Below are 12532 nucleotides of genomic sequence, written 5' to 3'. Positions count from 1 at the left end.
ATGTAATCCTTATATGTGTAATGAAATTGATGGAACTGGACATCATTATGTTAAGTGAAGTAAGTAGACACAAAAAAGATAAATTTCCTATTTTCTCTGATATGTCAAAGTCAATATTATATGTATAGTATAAAATGTGTGGGTTCCACATTATTTGGTATACAGATATATATAAATGTGTCTTTACTGAATTAGACTCCTTATGTTAAAAAATACCCTTCTGTCCTCACTTGGTTTTTGTTATTAATTTCATGTTTTGTGATATTACCATTACCACCTATGCTTTCAAAAATGGTATCTATGTGTATATATGTTTACATATGAAGTGTGTATGCAAAAATGTTAAAAATTATTTATGTGTGTTCATTTAACTCTTCATTATACTTTGTTATATTATTTGAAATAATTTAAAATAAATTGAGAGTGGAGAAAGCAAACTAGATATTAGGGAGGCTTAAAAAAATAGAAAGCTAATACAGTTTGAGAAATAATGTGTTCAGGATAAGAAACCCTATCATGTATTTATCGAGATAAGCCAACTTAGACAAATTTTATGAATTATGCCTACTCTGAGTGTAGCTCTCCATAATCTTGACTTAGCCCAGCATTCCTACAAAACCAATAAGCAAGAAACCAATTAGGGAGTATGGGTCATTTTTCAAGAATTTTTAATAGTTCCTAGTGATCATCAAGTTCATTGTAAAACTTCCTCTCTCTTTAATTCTTTCCTAGAGCTTAACTCATGAATGATATATATTCACTGATTTATAGTTATTATGGATATGTGAAAGTATATCCATTTGAACTGATCACCATGAAAAGCAAACTGCTCAATTAATGCAAACTTATTTTTAATAGGCAATGTGGTAAATGAGGGTTTCAACAAAATTAGACCCTGTCATCCACTAGATTTATACCTGGATATACCACATTTACACCCTACATACACTCAGTCTTAAGCTTTCTTGATTTCTGGCCTGCTCTCTTTAACAGTCATGCTGTATATCAATCTTCAATTGTTATTTCTCTACTGTCACTGGCTTGCCTCCTCTGCTCTATCTGGTGGTTTAAGAGGGTAAATGGTGTATGGATTAATAAGATATGTTTGTTCTCTCTTCCCTAAACACTATTGCCCCAGATTTTTCAGTTCATTCTTTTTGGTACCCTTTGCCCTATACCTCTGTTTTTCTTCCAAAATCCAAATATCTGACAATAATATTCCCCTGTTAACAGTTCTTCAATGACTCGCTGTCATCTGAAGTGGAAGCAGCAATTTCCCAAAGCTCACAATGGGTGGGTAGTTCACATCAGTCACAGTTGAATAAAGCAGATCAGATGGATAACTATTACAGAGAGGTGACGAGACAGCCTGTTCAATGTGGAAAAATGTGACCAGAACTGACAATTCTTCAGAAGATGCTGGAAATTCAGATTTTGATATGAAATTTTGAAATTTTGACAACATATTTGACAGATTTTTAAAGCCCACATGAGCCAAACAAACCACTTCTGTTGCCTGTGGGCAATCAGTCTGTAAACTCTGACCTGATAGGATAAGATCCAAACTTCTTAGCATGGTATAAAAGGTTCTTCATGACATATTTCCTGCCTACCTTTCCAACTATATATTTTGCCAGTTCCTTCTGCCAAAAACCCATGTATGCTTTGAATCTGAATTAGTTTTGCTTTTAGTAGCATGGTTTTTGTTTGCCTTTGGGCTTTGGTTTTCCAACCTCTGTTTCTCTGCATTATGTCCTCCCTAATTCACACTGCATCACTCTCAAACATCTCACCCAATTCCTCCTAGCTAACTTATCTAGGTTAAGTGTCACCTCCTCCAGGAAGGCATTGCTTTCTTTGCTCTTCCTTTCCCCTGCCACCTGGAATAAGTTTCTCTTCAATAGATTCCCAAAGTATTAAGTACATCAAGGTCACTGGCCAAAATGAAGACTACAGAAGAAGCAAGTATATGTGGGAAGATATCAAGTTCCATTTCATGTGTATTAGGCTTGAATAGTGTATAAATGAGTCTGAAGTTTAAATGAAATACTTAGCTTTGAGGTGAGGGTCTGAGAAAAACTAGGTAGAGAGAGTGAAAAAAATGAGCAAAAAAGAATCCTGTGAAATAAGATGAAGGCAGACAAAGGGGACGGGCAGCTATAAAAAGAGTTTTGAAAAGTAATTAGAGATTTATAAGGAAAAACAAGGAGTTCATAGTTTGGGCCTTGTGGAATAATGAGTTAAGCCTACATCCTAGATCAGAAAGCTTTTGAGTCCCAGCTACTCTGCTTTTGATACAGTTCCCTACTAATGTGCCTAGGAAACAGGTTATGGCCCAAGTATTTGAGTCTCTGCCACTCATATGAAAGATCAGGATGGAGTTTCTGACTCCTGGCTTCAGCCTAGCCTAGCCCAGACCCTGCTGTTGCAGCCATTTGGGGAATGAACCAATGGATAAAAGATCTCTCTCTTTCTCTCTCTCTCACTACCATCCCCCCCCCCATATGTGTTACTCTGCCTTTTAAATAAGTATTTTCAAAAAGGAGGACATATTTAATATGATACAAATAGTTTCAATTTGACAAAAATATGAGTGCCCATCTTGATGATACCAGTTTCTAGGAAATGATGGCTGTGGAGAAAAATTATTAGATTCAGGAATAACTAGAAAATGGGAAATATGAATATATAGTAATCTATCAATATTATTTTGTGGACTGAAGAGCAGACATTAGAATTAAGTGTGGCATCAAGATCAATTTTTGGTATGAGCTATTTGTCATTTTATTTTCAGTATTTCTCAACAGTAGAGCAATTTTGAGAAGGACATTTCATTTTTGTTTTATCATTCCGGTACATTGCAACTTATTTAGCATTCCTGCTACCCTCCCCAAATTGTTCCAAGATAGTTTTAGAAATAAAATGTTATTATCAAGCTTGACATCCTTTCTGATGATCTCTGCAAAACAGCAATAACATTGTTGCCAGGGAAAACTTCTTTGTTACCAGCATAGAAACTAACTGGCTTTAAGCACAATTGAATGTGTTGAAAGAATATGGGGCTGCTCTCAAAACTGAAAGAAAAGGGAGAAATCAAGCAGCACAGGAACCAAAGTAGATGATGACTAGAATACTAAACAGTCTCTGTAGAACACTATTATCTGGACAAATTGACTTTGTCTGTTAATACTAAGAACTAATTTGATTGGTTTCAACAGAGTTATGTCAGATTTTGTTACTGGCATCTGAACACTCTATTTTGGAGAAAATTCTCATTTTTCAGTCCTGGTGGGAGGAAACACCATGCTGCCTTTCATAATCCTTCAACAGGATGTACACCTAGTCTTGATCAACTGTGCATTTACACCAAGGACTTTGAATTGGAGAAAATGTTGAAAAGCTGTGGGAAAAGTTCATGACTGTTCTCCGTAGTAGCAGTGGAAAGGTCAGCAAACTTCATCTGTAAATTAGTAAATAGTTTAGATACTGCATGCCATATCTGGCCTCTGTTTCATAGTCATCTTTGTTTTTCTAAAAAATCATTAGCGATATAAAAAAAATAAAAATAAACATTCTCAGCTACTACCAGCCAGATCTGTGGTCATTTATCTGAAGGCTTGATTGGAGTTGGAGGATCTGCTTCCAAGAAGGTCACTCACTTCGCTGGAGGCTTCAGTTACTCTTGGGATGGGCCTCTCCATAAAGTTGCCTAAGTGTCTTCAGGCTTGGCTGTTTGATTCCTCAGGGCAAGTGATTCAAGAGAGTGATACAGCAACCAACCTTAAAGCTGTGGGGAGCAACTCAGATTAGACTGTTACTGGAATTAAGACTTATTCTATGCATCTGCTCTCCCACAATATGGCGCTGAGAAGGGAGAAGCAGCTTCTACACAGCTGCCTCCAGTTCAACCAATAAACTGTAGGACCTGCTCCTGATTGGAGGAGAGCAGCGTACTCAGCTTGTGGGTAGCAGAGTTGGGATTGGTGGAAGAGGACTATAAAGGAGGAGAGAGACAATATGCACCAGGAACATCTAAGGGGAACATCTATCTGAAGGAACACCTGTGCAGCCCCCGAGAGAGCCGGCCGGCGGTGTGCCGCTCCCCCGCGGAAGTGGGGAAAAGTGGCCAGGGGGAACCGCCCTTCCACGGAGGTGGAAGGGACGGCAGCCAACCCGGGAAGAACCAGCAGCAAACCCGGGAAGGGCCGAGCAGACGAAAGAACAGCGCAGGGTCCTGTGTCGTTCCTCCACGAAGAGGGGGAGCGACAAAAGCCACAGTGTCTTTTATTCCCTAATCTTGAGAGTGACAGATTATTACTTGTGCTTACTTGTGGTCCACAGAGCAAAATAATAACAATACACAAAGCTGTGAATATCAGGAGGTTGGGATCACTGGAGGCCCTCTTGGAGGCTAGCTATCATACCTTCCATTTTTGCCCTGCTCATTGTTAAGGGTCATTCTTCAGCCTTCTCACTGATTCTGAAAGCAATGTCATCATTTTCAATAAATGTCTTTTCTGTTTATGAAAGTGTGGTATGTGCAACACTAAGCTGGCCCCCAAGATTGTTGTCCCTGCAGTACACAGAATATACTTGCCAATCCTCTCCTTCTCAGTGTTGGAACAATTCTGAATATGATAAATTTCACCTCCATGATTATATTACATGCCAAAGATGAAGGAATTTTGCAGATATAATTAATGTCCCAAACCAGTTGGCTTGAGTTAATCAAAAGCAGATTTTTTTTTTCTGATGGTGAGACTGTCAAATAACACTGATTCTGTAGAAAATGGCATAGTGGTTCCCTAAGAAATTAAAACATGAAGAATTTACATATGATCTGGAAATCCCACTCTTGGGTATGTAACCAAAAGAGGTAAAAGCAGGGATTCAAATAGATATGTGTATTTGTATACACATATTTATAGCAACACTATTTGCAATGGCTTAAAGGTGGAAGAAATTCTCCACTTACGGATGAAAAGGATAAACAAAATATGGTGCATACCCACATATAAAGTTCTTCAAAACATTTATGAGAATGTGAAATTAAAAGATAAAGTATAAGCAAATATTTGGCCTAGTGGCTAAGATGTCATTTGAGGCCGGTGCCATGGCTCACTTGGCTTATCCTCCGCCTGTGGTGCCGGCACCCCAGGTTCTAGTCCTGGTTGGGGCGCCAGGTACTAGTCCCAGTTGTTCCTCTTCCAGTCCAGCTCTCTACTATGGCCCGGGAAGGCAGTGGAGGATGGCCCAAGTGCTTGGGCCCTGCACCCGCATGAGAGACCAGGAGGAAGCACTTGGCTCCTGGCTTCAGATCGGTGCAGCGTAACGGCCGCAGCGCACCAACTGTAGCAGCCATTTGGGGGGTGAACTAATGGAAGGAAGACCTTTCTCTCTCTCTCTCTCTCTCTCTCTCTCACTGTCTAACTCTGTAAAAAAAAAAAAAAAAAGAAAGAAAGAAAGAAAGAAAGAAAGAAAAGAAAATATAATGGTGGTTGTCTAACTAGAGTGGACCGAAATAGAGAGTGACTATCTAAGTGGTTACAGTTTCAGAAGATGAAAAAACTCTGTGGATGGATATTAGCAACGGTAGTGGAAAAAATGAATGTACCTAATGCCACTGAACTATACAGTTACAAATAGTTAGAATGATAAATCTTATTCCATGTATATCTTACCATGATTTTAAAAACAAATGATTTAAAGAAAGAAAGCAGATTATCCTTGGTAGACTTCAGTTAGGTACAGCTCCTATAAAAAGGACCAGCCTCTTCCTAAAGGCAGAGACTCCTGATGGCCTAGAAAAATGAGCACCATGGAGCAGGCATTTGGTGCAGAATCTCTGGGTTCAAGTACCACCTCCCCTTCCAATCTAGCCTCCAGCTAATGCACATTCTAGGAGATGGCAAACCATGGCCCAGTTACTTGGGTCTGTGCCACCCATGAAGGAGATCCAGGCTGAGCTCCCTGCTTTGACCTGACCCGGCCTTGGCTTTTGCCAGCATTTGGGAGAGTGAACCAGTGGATGAAAGATATCTTTTTCAAAGAAAATAAACAGACTTTAAAAAGAACACACACCATATTGTGAACTCCCCATAAGGGACCAAATGACAAGGATCTGACAGCAGCTTCTAGGAGCCAAGAGCAATTACTGGCTACCTCCAGTCAGAAAATCGGACGTCAGTTCTTTAACTATAAAAAACTTAGAGCTGCTTTGTAAATTTTAAACCTAAAGGACAATCTCTTATTTGTTGTTAAAAATCCATTCTTGTATTATATAGGTGATTAAAGAATGATGAAATTAAAATAGAAACCATTAGTTACTGAAAAATTACTTATGGAGTCCAATGTCATGCAAGATTTCTAAAACAGTCCTTCAAAGATGACCTGATTTAATCCCTAAACCTATAAATATGATGAAATATCCTTCCTGTGATCTTCTGTTATACATCCAGTTGAATTTTAGATAGGAAGATGATCAACATTCTTTAGCTTTTTGTTGTTGTTGTTGTTGTTGTAGTGTTGAATTTAGGACAGTTTTGATCTTTTAAAGTAATTTAGGAAGTGTTGCTGCCTCTTTTTCTTTTTTTTCTTTCAGAGTTTATTTATTTATTTGAGAGATAGAATTACAGACAGTGAGAGGGAGAGACAGAGAGGTCTTCCTTCTGTTGGTTCACTCCTCAAATGGCCGCAACAGCTGGAGCTGTGCCGATCTGAAGCCAGGAGCCAGGTGCTTCTTCCCGGTCTCCCATGCGGGTACAGGGACCCAAGCACTTGAGCCATCCTCTACTATGTCCCAGGCCACAGCAGAGAGCTGGATTGGAAGAGGAACAGCCAGGTTTAGAACCAGTGCTCATATGGAATGCTGGCGCAGCAGGCGGAGGATTAACCTATTGTGCCACTGCACCACGGCACTGGCCCCAACATTCTTTATCTTTTAAAAGCAAACACCTTTCTCAAATTGGTGAAAAAGAGAAAGTAAGACAGACTGGAAACAAAGCAGGAGAAAGATTTAACGTATCTGACTTTAAGGATGGAGAGAGCTATGTAAGAAACAGCCAGATGCTTTTAGTTTGAGAGTGATGATCAGCTGACAACCAGCAAGAAAACAAAGACTTGAACCTTGCCAGGACAAGGAACTGAATTTTGTCAATAACCAGAATGGGACCAGAAGTACATTCTTCTTCAGATCCTCCAGATAAGAGCCCAGCCAACCTGACACCTTGCATTTGGCCTTGTGAGATCCTGAGCTAAGAACTCATGGTTCAAGAGACCTAGAAACTTCTCTGTTATCCAGTAAAGCCTAAGCATCCCATTTTATGCTCCATGAAATCCTTCTTTACACAGCAGCACCCAAGGTTGAACCACTCAGTTATATTCCCCTTCTCCACTCTACGATATTATAAAAAAGTGACAATTGCCGGCACTGTGTAGCCGGTAAAGCTGCCGCCTGCAGTGCCGGCACCCGATATGGGCGCCAGATCAAGTCCTGGCTACTCCACTTCTGATCCAGCTCTTTGCTGTGGCCTGAGAAAGCAGTAGATGATGGTCCAAGTCCCTGGGCCCCTGCACCTGCATGGGAGACCCGGAAGAAGCTCCTGGCTCCTGGTTTTGGATTGGCGCAGCTCCGACTACTGGAACCAATTGGTGAGTGAACCTGTGGATGGAAGACCTCTCTTTCTGTCTTTCCTTCTCTATTTGTGTAACTCTTTTAAATAAATAAATAAATCTTTTAAAAAAGTGACAATAAAACCAATTTTTAAAAGAGTTATATTTATTGATCAAGAATACTATGCAAATATATCTTTGTTATGTTCCCAGCCACCTCATACACTAGTTATAACCAGATTACTAGCCCTAACTCTTATTAAATAGAAATTTGGGGCATTTCAAGCTAGGAAGGAAAGTATTTTGAAAGCAACTTCTGCTTTCTTCTCTGCCACAAACATGCTCCAAGGCAAGGAAGTAGAATTGCTATCAGCTTAAAAGAGCAAAGAGGTAAATACAAATATAAAAAACAAAATCTAAAAATTTTCTCACATGCATTATCATTTAATGCTTAAGACAACATCCAAAGCTGATATTCCCTCTAGCCAAAGCTGAGCACAGTCGGTACCATTATAGGGATGATATGTCTGTTATCACTGCACATTTTTGTTCTGATTATTATCTTACTCTGCCCATGTTTGCACTCTGGTCTATAGAGGGATTTAGAAGCATGACTCTTAGTTCCCAAGCTTCTTTTAGGTTTTATCCCAGAATATATAGACACCATCATATAAATTGGCCTTCCAATGGCTTGCCTTGATACCTTGAGATGGATGTGCTACTCAGGCCTTTCTGTAACTTTTACTAAATAAATCATAACAATTTATTATACATGGTAATTAAAATCAGCTGGTTTCCCAAAGTATGGAAACATGTATACTAGTCAGAAATGAGGTAATTTTAGGCAGATAGAACAATAACAGTGAAGCACTTAGCAAAAAAAGTTATTCTGTTTTCAATATCCTTTAATCTTTCTGATTATAGTAAACAGAAAACTCTTGGGTTCATGATAGTATGTCCAACTCTTGCCAATCTTCCTTTTTAATAAATTGAGAGCAGGTTTTGGGCTTAGATCTTTGATAGGCAACTAGAATAATATTGTTTTCATAGTCTTCTTTATGTGTTTATTGGATGTATTTCCTTTAAAATAAATGTATTTACAATGTTTTTAAAAGGTTATGTAAAACATTAATAATGGCATTTGTGGTCATGTATCTGGTAACAAATATAGTGATAATATCTGGGAAACACTAAAGTAGATCATATGAATGACCATGTGATATTCTGACACTGAACATGATGGTGGGTGGGGGGAATCAAGTGCAAAGGAGGCACATTATCATCTCTTCAGCACTGTGCTGTACTTTGGATTGTTGGCCGATACTCATCTGATTCCCACTTTGAGACACCAGAAATGCTTTTTGGGAAAATCAGATACTATTTGTACTGTGCTAGGCTTAGCTTCTTGAGATGAAGCCAGATGTAGCAAACAATTTATCCTGAATTTACAAGCAAGCTAACTACCAGAGTAGTGGAAGAAACCCTATGGTCAGGGAGTAACCAGAGCCAAGGCAAAGGGTTAGAAGCTATGGTCCAGAAATCAGGATTGATCCAGAAATGGAGTCTGATGCAAGTGAGAGTTATTCAGTGTTGGTATGGGTCAATTCTTGGGTGGGACTACACATTTTACAATGCTAGCAAACTATAAACTTTTCTTCAGGTTCTTAAATAAAACATTGGAAAGAAATTATTATACAATAGAAGAGTTTAATCCAGGTGCAGAGTACAGGAGGAAAGACCAAAGTGTTTTGTTGACCATTCCATTCTCAAATACATAAATGTAAATGAGAATCTCAGGTCTGAATTAGGTATGAGGAAAATATAGGACTGAAAATACTCATATTTATCAATATCTTACATACATACATTTTTGTAATGAAATAGTTCTGATTGAATAATAAAAGTTAATGAGTAAAAGACTGAACAGAAAGTTAGTTTATAGAAAATTTTAGTATGTTACATTGTAGCAAAGACTGGCAAAGCAGTGACCTATAAATTAAACAAGCAAAGAAACAACTTAGATCCCAAGGGTTCTCAAGTATTTTCTTTATAACCAAGACTAACCCTTTTTACATGTAAAGAAGTTTCTTATTAAATGGTAATTAAATAATCTTTTACTGAAGAAAAGACAACTTCTGAGATTTTAAGTTTTTAGTTTGAGTTGATTTATAATCCAAACACAATTTACTTTCCCTGTGTTCATGTATTGCATAGAGATTCTAAACTCTATTTAAAAATACTTATTTATGTGAAAGGCAGAGAGAAAGAACTCTGCCATCCACTGGTTCACTTCCCAAATGCCTGTACCAGCCAGGGTTTGGAGCTTGGAACTCAATCCAGTTCTCTCATGTGGGTGGCAGGGACTCAAGTAAGTAAATAATTACCTGCTGCCTCCTAGGGGATGTATTAGCAGGAATGCTAGAATCCAGAGCAGAGGTGGAACTCAAACCCAGGCATTCTGATAAGGCAGGAGGGCATACTTTTTTTTTTTTTTTTTTTTTTAAGATTTATTTATTTGAAATGCAGAGTGACAGAGAAAGGGAATGGCAAAGAGATCTTCCATTTGCTAGTTCACTCCCCAGATGGCTCTTAACCAGGGCTAGGCCAGGCCAAAGCCTGAAGCCTGGTCTCCCATGTGGGTAGCAGGGGGCCAAGGACATGGGCAATTTTCTGCTGCTTTTCCATTCACATTATCATGGTTGGAAGTAGAGCAGCTGGGATTCCAATTGATATTCCAATACAGGGTGCTGGCACTGCAAGCAGCAACTTAACCTGCAGCACCACAACACAGGCCCCAGATGTGGGCATCTTAACTACCTTGCCAAACTGTTGGCCCCTAAGTTCCACTTGATAGTAGTAAGTCTCCATTCTGTATAACTTGATACTAAGCTAAAGTCCTGCACTCACACATGTCTACACACACACAGTTTTCTGCATATGTTATTGCATGCTCCTGTTTTGCTAATAATAACATGACTGCAGTGAATACTATAAATGTAATCTCTTATTACAGTAGACTCAGGTGATACTACATCAGAGAGAGAGCATGCACAGGAGGAAAATCTAAGTGGTATGTGAAAGCATTTAAAATAAATTTATGTTCTGATTAAAATTTTCTATATTTATCCTAATTTACAAGTAAATTCATGGTTAGTAAGGTATATCTGTAGTGTGAACATTGAAAAAGGTATGTATAGACCCTATCATGATAACCTCACACACACAGTAAAGTCCTCCAAAAGAAAATAAATAGTAAAATGAATAATTTAGTTGCATTTGCACTTCCAACTTTAAGGCCTAATATGTCTTGAAGGAGATGAAATTTACCTATAGAATATTAGGAAATGAAAATGTTTGCATTTCTTCAACTTCTTCTGCTTAGACAAATCTTAAGAGTTTGTTCAGTGAAAAATATCAAGTGATTGCCATGTGTGTTTTAATAAAAAGTTTTGCCTGTTCTGAAATTAACTGTATGTCATCATAATTAATGCAATAATATTGAAAAAAAAATTCTTCCTAGAAAGACAAAGCAGTTGGCAATTGAAGAGTACTTCCAATTAAACAACACTAGTAGTGCTTCCTGACCATTAGAACTGTAGAAGCAAATCTCAATGAAATATGAACACATTAACAGCTCAGGTGGATGGGTTTTTGCTTGATTTTAAATGGTAGTCCTTGGAACTGAACTGTTTTATAAACAAACTATCGTCTATTTTACTTACTAATTTTACATCCTGAAATAAGTACTTGTATCAGAAATAGCATGCTTTCCATCAAACTTCTCTTGCCCAAATGAAAACTTGAGATATTGATCTGTATTTCAAGAGCACTTTTAAGAAGTATCAAATAGACCATAATGTTACTGGAAAATAGTAAGGATATGTTGTCTACTTTTCTATGTAGACACAGGAGCTGACAAAACAATTCTCAAGTGCTTTTGAGAGTTGCATTCTGTGGATAGGGATTTTGTATTTAAGTACCAACAAAGTTCTTCAGTATCTAACACCATTATTATGCTAAGGTCTGGTGTTATCTTTGGTGTACTTTATGAACATACAACAGTGCATTTTAACATATTAGACTCATTTTGTAGTTCTACAATATTTTTAGAAGTTTTATCCTAACCTGGGTTCTATGAATATCATTATTCTAGTAATGACGGTTCAGAAAATTCAGTCTTACATGGAGGTGGTTTTCTAATCTTATTTTACTCAAAATCTCTCATTTTATTTCGTATTATGATAAGCTGCAGTGTATTCTACAGGAAAAAAGCATCATGTTGAAAACTTAATTGGTCACTGCTGTTTCCCCAATGTATGACTCAGAACAGGTGCATAATATTTGCTGAGTGAATCCTAATCCTGGTAAAATTAGATAAATCACCTAGTTCTTTGGACACACAGTCTAAATATGGTAACTAAATTCCCATTCAGGGGTAAGATTTCATGACTTTTATTTTGGCTCCAAAAACAAATGGGGGCAGGCATTTGGCACAGCAGTGCCTACATCAGAGTACCTGGTTGGAGTCCCTGCTACTCTGCTTCTGATCCAGCTTCCCGCAAATGCACACTGGGCAAGCAGCTGAAGTCTCAAGTACTTGGGTCTTGGGCATTTGGGGAGTGAAGCAGTGGATGGAAGATCTCCCCATGTCTCTTGATCTGTTTCTCTGCCTTCCAAATAAAACAAAAATAAATGCATTGTTTAAAAATAGGGGATTACAATAGGGTGTTTAGGGCTATCAATTGGCAAGAAGGTAGATACACGAGTACCTCAAAATGTTTGTAGAAAACTGAATAGGTAATTTTGGTGCTAAAAACCTTTATCTATACCGTTTTTTCATAATGTACATTTTCTATGAACTTTTGGAAGACCTCCCATACATGATTCGCAAGACATTCGAAAGACATCTGCATTACAAAGT

This window comes from Oryctolagus cuniculus, chromosome 11 (assembly GCF_051225735.1).
Source record: "Oryctolagus cuniculus isolate XC-2025 breed Fujian yellow rabbit chromosome 11, ASM5122573v1, whole genome shotgun sequence".
Taxonomy (NCBI): domain Eukaryota; kingdom Metazoa; phylum Chordata; class Mammalia; order Lagomorpha; family Leporidae; genus Oryctolagus; species Oryctolagus cuniculus.
This window is presented reverse-complemented; position numbering follows the sequence as displayed.